Below are 7,108 nucleotides of genomic sequence, written 5' to 3'. Positions count from 1 at the left end.
TTTAACATCTTTATTGGAGTATAATTGCTTTACAATGGTGTGTTAGTTTCTGCTTTATAACAAAATGAATCAGTTATACATATACATATGTTCCCATATCTCTTCCCTCTTGCGTCTCCCTCCCTCCCACCCTCCCTGTCCCACCCCTCTAGGTGGTCACAAAGCACCCAGCTGATCTCCCTGTGCTATGTGGCTGCTTCCCACTAGCTATCTATTTTTACGTTTGGTTGTGTATATATGTCCATGCCACTCTCTCACTTTGTCCCAGCTTACCCTCCCCCTTCCCCGTGTCCTCAAGTCCATGCTCTAGTATGTCTGTGTCTTTATTCCCGTCTTACCCCTAGGTTCTTCATGACCTTTTTTTTTTTCTTAGATTCCATATATATGTATTAGCATACGATATTTGTTACAAATAGAACTACCATACAACCCAGCAATACCACTACTGGGCATGTACCCTGAGAAAACCATAATTCAAAAAGAGTCATGTACCACAATGTTCATTGCAGCTCTATTTACAATAGCCAGGACATGGAAGCAACCTAAGTGTCCATCGACAGATGAATGGATAAAGAAGACGCGGCACATATATATACAATGGGATACTACTCAGCCATAAAAAGAAATGAAATTGAGTTATTTGTAGTGAGGTGGATGGACCTAGAGTCTGTCATACAGAGTGAAGTAAGTCAGAAAGAGAAGATTCTGCAGATCTTAGAGAAAGCCTCAGAGATCAGAAGTGTGCCAGGGTAGAAAAGGAATAAAGGCTAATGAGGTGGTTCTGTTAAGGGGCCCAAAGGCCGTCCTGCAAATCCTACTGGAGTCTCTGGTGGGTCTCCAGGATCACGGTTCTAGCAAGCAGAAGCAGAAGGTTGGTGCCTAAAGATAAGGTGGGATGAGTTATAATAGCAGTGGGTGGCCACAGAAGATGAATGAAGTCCAAACATAAGCCCCCTAGAGGGTTAGAGAAAGGAGACTGAATTTGAAACCTGAATTTAATTGACTTTAAGTCTTAAGATGACTTAACTACCTGGAAGTGACTAAATTAAGTTACCTCCCTTTAGGCAAACTGAAGGTTTAAGACAAATTAAGTTCAATAAAAAATTATCAAGTTTTGTCCTTGCAAACAGTCAGTAATTGAAATTAATACATGCTATACATCCATATACACACACATCTCAATGAATTTACATCTAGATATTTATAGCAGATACCTCTAGCTGGTTGATAAGGGGATTTACATTTTCTTCTTTTTGCTTACATGAATGTAAAATAGTCTCTGTATTTAACATGTATTGCTTTTTTGCTGTAAGAAAATAATAAAAGATACAAACTACATGTCGTAAAGAAATTATAGTTTTTCAACTTTCTGTCTTAATTCATTTTAGACTTATAGAAAGGTTGCAAAATTAGTACAAAAAGTTCCCTCATATCTCTTACCCCGTTAATTTTAACATACATAATCACAGTACAATGATCAAAATCAGGCAATTAACACTGGTACAATAATATTTCTGAACCATTTTTAAAAATAAGACAAGGCAGAGGAAATGATAGAAAATAAAATCTTTTATGAGTTAGTTATTTACAACTGAATTTTCTTACACTTAATCAGGACTGCTACAGATTTGGGGGCAGGTTCATGGGTAGAACAACAGCGGATGGGGGAGAGGAAGTAATGTAAAATGAATGCCAAGTCAATTATTAATTAAATAATGTAATGAATATCTAGTGCCTGCCTTGAAGTAAGCATTCAATAAATGCTCTTATTATTATTACTTTTATTGTTGTAATAGAGTTATTATCTAATGAGTCTTCCAGCACTAAACAAGGAATATAGTTGATTGTGGCTGATGTCCTGGTGCTCATCAGCAAGTTGTTCCTAAATACCAGAGTAACACTGTTTCCAGAAGCCAGTCGTTTTCCCAGGTGCAAGTCCTTGAAACAGACTGAAATGTTTCATCAAGAACCAGAAGACACTCTGATTCCCAACTCCCACTCTGAGAAATCTATGGTGTTCCAGATAACAGAGGCCTTTCCCAGGAGATAATTGTTTCCTCCTCCTTTACGGCCTTGGCTCACTTTGTGCTCCTACGTGGCTGAAGACCAGAGTTGCCGAAGAATTAGGCCTGCCTGGGATCTGTCCCCTCCTTTGCCTTGTGCCCAGGATCTCTGTCTCAGCTTCAGGAAAGCACCACTCTGGTCTGTTAAAAAAGAAAAACGTAGTCCAAAAATGGTGTCACTCATGCTAAAAGCCCATGATACCAAACCTAGTTTTAATACCTGATCTAATTGCAGTTTCAGCCTCTCCCAGAAATGTCATCTTAATCCACCCATCTGGAATTTTCTGGTCAAGCACCAGTAAAGTAATCTGTTACGTGGGCCCTCTCAATCCCCCAGAGGAAGAAGAGGCAATCTGCATGATAAAACCCTTGCTGTTCCCTACCCTACCCACCCTACCCCACCCCAAAAAAGACGATTTCCTGGCCTAAAAATAATCTTTTCTTTTGCTACTAGCTCCCTTGCCACCTCACCCTTCTTCCACCCCGCACATTAAACACCATGCAAACAAAAAAATAAAAGTCCACATCAGACTAAAAATCTTACTGTAATACAACTGCATAACTAGGATGCTGTTATCCTAGTAGGATTACATAATATGTAAATAGCTACCTATTTACGAATATCCCCATTCAAAGAGGAAGGGAAGCACTACACATATTACTGTTTTAGATTTCTATCCTTGAGGTGGTTGGAAGTCCCAAAACAAACCAACAAAATTACACATTTTTCTTCATCATCACTGAGGATTAATTATCCCAAAAGGCCTATAATCTAAATCCTCATTTCCTGATTCCCAGACTAGTGTAATGTTTTCCCCCAGATTATACAAGTTAATCTAATAATTGAAAATATACACAAAGAGATTAAAAGCACACGAAAATTAAGTTTTTAAAAAATGCCAAAAAAAAAAAAAGGAATTAATAAGTGGCATCACACTACAGACTAAACTTAGCTAAAGACACATAATTGTTTTTCTTAAACTACAGGTATTTGAGAAAGTACTTGTGAAATTAACAGTTTATAAAAATAAGGTAAAAATTTCAAGTGGGAGTAGCGACTGTTCTTAGGCTGAATCATACATGAGGTAAATTTTCAAGCCGTTTAACTTTGCTTTTTTCCTCATGCTGGCTTCAAAGTGATCCCTGGGGCACAAAATTATTCTCAGTTAAGAACCACTGCCACCTACACATGACTTTAAATTCTATCTGTATGCTGATCACTCCCCAATGTGTATCTCTAGCCCCAGCGTCTTCTATGAGCTCCAGACTCATATGTAACAGACATCCTAAATTCACAAAGCTGGACTTACAAACAGGACTCTACTTTTTTTTTTCGCCACAACAGGCGGCTTGTGGGGTCTTAGTTCCCCCCAACCAGGGATTGAACCCAGGCCTTCAGCAGTGAGAGCACAGAGTCCTAACCACTAGTCTGCCAGGGAATTCCCTGAAACAGGACTATTAATTCCACCTCTCCCCTTCCTCAACGTGCTTATTCTTCTGGTTTCCCCCATTTCAGTAAACAGCATGTAAAAAAAACTTGTAGTCATCCTTGAATCTTCTCTTGCTCTCACACCACACATTTTATCCCTCCTATTAGATCTATCTCCAAAATATAACACAAATGTACCTAATTCTCTATTATCACCCTGTCCAAACCACTATGTTTTCTCACCTGAACTGCAATATTGCAATGGTCTGAATGAACTCCTTCCTACCTTCTGTTTTCCTCATCTAACCCTACTCCTAGTTCTTCTTCATTCAGCAGCCAGAGAGATCTTTTTATAATGTAAATTATATCTTATCATCCCCCTGCTAAAAATGGTCCAATAAATTATCTTTGCCTTAAAACAAAATCCAAATTCTTCCACAGTACATTAGTATCTAGCCCTGCCTCTCTCTATTTTATCTCATTTCATTCCACATCTCCCTGGGCTCCCGATGTTCTAGGAATACCGGTCCTCTTTCTGTTTTTATGGCATAGGTACCTCCAAGCTTGTTCAGGCCTCCAGGCTTCTGAAATTCCTATTCCCTTTGTGTGGACCCCTTTCTATGCTGGGCTCTTCCTCACGTTTCAGGTCTCAGCTCAAAAGCCACCTCCTCAGAAAAGCCTTCCTTGACTAAATGAGTACTTGACTAAAATACTCATTGCTCACTTACCCTCTCTCCCAGGGGTTAGCAAACTTCTTCTGTAAAAGGCTAGAGAATAAATATGTTCAGCTTTGTCTACACAACTCTGCTGCAGTAACAGAAAAGCAACCAAGGACAGTACTTAAATGAATGGGAGTGGCTGTGTCCCAATCAAACTTTATTTACAAAACAGACAGCAGGCCATAGTTTGCTTGCCCTTACTCTATCACATTATCCTGCTATACCATCTTCATAGAACTTACAACTAACTGGAATTACCCTGTTTGTTTTCTTGATTATTTCCTGTCTCCTTTCCCTAGATAAGCTCCACCAAAAAAAGGACCTTATGTTGTTCACAGTTTATATCCTGCAGTACCTAGAAGATAGTCTAGGTGCTCAGTAATTTTGTTGACTGAATCCATGACGTAAATTAATTTTCCCTGCACTTGATATAATTAATGAAATCACTTAAAATTCTACATAAAAGATGCTTTCTCGGGGCTTCCCTGGTGGCGCAGTGGTTGAGAGTCCACCTGCCGATGCAGGGGACACGGGTTCGTGCCCCGGTCCGGGAAGATCCCACATGCCACAGAGCGGCTGGGCCCGTGAGCCATGGCCGCTGGGCCTGCGCGTCCGGAGCCTGTGCTCCGCAACGGGAGAGGCCACAACAGGGAGAGGCCACAACAGTGAGAGGCCTGCCTAACACACACACACACACACAAAAAAAAGTTTCATATCTTTTGGGTAGAAGAAGTTGTGAGGTGGATTTTGGAATTTAGATCTAAAATTCACTCCACTTGTCTTCCAAATGAAAATTTATACAACTCTTAAAATAGGCATTGAATGTTACTGTATTTTTATCTCCTGAAGCTGGAGGTAGGAAAACCTGAGAATACATGTTATAAGAAATAAGGGCTACACTTAGCCTATTCAAAAAATATTAAGTCAGAGGCATAATGGATGGTTAAAGTATGATTCTTCTAGGATTTGTCAAAATTAGAGAGATCTCTTCTCTCCGGGTGAGAACATATCTTAATTTCCCCTTCAGGCCTCTCTATTTTATTGCATTAGCTAAGACAGCACTGAATACTGTTTGTATTCAATTTTTCCTTTAGTAATTTGAAAAATATTTATTGGTCACCTCCTATGTGACAGAGCCTTCTACTAGACACTGGTGGTGTTAAGTAACTGACAATCTAGTTTATGTGTGGAGGTCATTTTACTGTCACACTGATTCAATTCCCATCTGCTTGTCACAGGAAAATAGACTGGGCTGCCCTATTGATCAGTCATTGGGAAGAAGAACAGTTTAGAAGAATAAACGTCCTGGGGCCATAAGGGCCTCCCAAGTGTTGGCCATATGGGAGGTTCTGCTGAATGACAACCCCCTCTCCCTCCATTGCCCACTGCAGCCTCTATCCGTCCTTTCCCTGACACAGTCGATACTTATAAGGAAGCAGCTTGGGCCCCTGGATAGGTCTGAGAAACAGTAACAAAGGCCGCCTCTATTTGGTAAGATTTCTCCAGGTGTGGAAATCCCTCAGGAACTTAAAAACCTCATACAGCTGGGAGCTGTGGCTCGGGCTTCGGTCGGAAGCCGGGAGAGGACTGGGGTTGGCTGCGTGAACACAGCCTAAAGGGGTTATTGCGCCACGGCTGGCCGGGAGGGAGTCCGGGAAAGAGTCTGGAGCTGCCGAAGAGGCAAGAGACCTTTTCTTCCCTCTTTGCTTCCTGGGGCGCGAGGAGAGGGGATTAAGCGCGCCGCTTAAAGGAGCTCCAGAAACGGGCGCGGAGCTGCCGAAGAGACAGGAGACTTTTTATTGCCTCTTTGTTTCCTGGTGCGAGAGGAGAGGGGATTAAGCGCACCGCGTAAAGGAGCTCCAGAAACGGGCATGAGCCGCGGCTATCAGCACGGACACCAGAGACGGGCATGAGACGCTAAGGCTGCTGCTGCCACCAAGAAGCCTGCGTGCCAGCACAGGTCACTCTCCACACCTTCCCTCCTGGGAGCCTGTGCAGCCCGCCACTGCCAGGGTCTCGGGATCCAGGGACAACTTCCCCGGGAGAACGCACGGCGCGCCTCAGGCTGGTGCAACGTCACGCCGGCCTCTGCCGCCGCAGGCTCGTCCTGCATCCGCGCCCCTCCCTCCGCGCGGTGTGAGTGAGCCAGAGCCCACGAAGCAGCTGCTCCTTTAACCCTGTCCTGTGTGAGCGAAGAGCAGACGCCCTCGGGCGACCTATGCACAGAGGCGGGGCCAAGTCCAAAGCTGAACCCCAGGAGCTGTGCGAACAAAGAAGAAAAAGGAAATCTCTCCTAGCAGCCTCAGGAGAAGCAGATTAAAGCTCCACAATCAACTTGAAGTGCCCTGCATCTGTGGAATACCTGAATAGACAGCGAATCATCCCAAGTTGAGGAGGTGGACTTTGGGAGCAAGATATACTATTATTTTCCCCTTTTTCTCTTTTTGTGAGTCTGTATGTGTGTGCTGCTGTGTGAGATTTTGTCTGTATAGCTTTGATTTCACCATTTGTCCTAGGGTTCTGACCGAACCGTTTTTTTTTCTCTTTTTACTTTTTAAAATTTTTCTTAATAATTATTTTTTATTTTAATAACTTTATTTTATCCTACTTTATTTTACCTTCTTTCTTTCTTCCTTCCTTTCTTCCTTCCTTTCTCCCTTCCTTCCTTTCCTTCCTTCCTTCCTTTCCTTTCCTTTCTATTTTTTCTCCCTTTTATTCTGAGCCGTGTGGATTAAAGGCTCTTGGTGCTCCAGCCAGGCATCAGGGCTGTGTCTCTGAGGTGGGAGAACCAACTTCAGGACACTGGTCCACAAGAGACCTCCCAGCTCCACGTAAAATCAAACGGCAAAAATCTCCCAGAGATCTCCATCTCAATACCAAGACCCAGCTTCACTCAA

Source organism: Physeter macrocephalus, chromosome 1 (genome assembly GCF_002837175.3).
Source record: "Physeter macrocephalus isolate SW-GA chromosome 1, ASM283717v5, whole genome shotgun sequence".
Taxonomy (NCBI): Eukaryota; Metazoa; Chordata; class Mammalia; order Artiodactyla; family Physeteridae; genus Physeter; species Physeter macrocephalus.
This window is presented reverse-complemented; position numbering follows the sequence as displayed.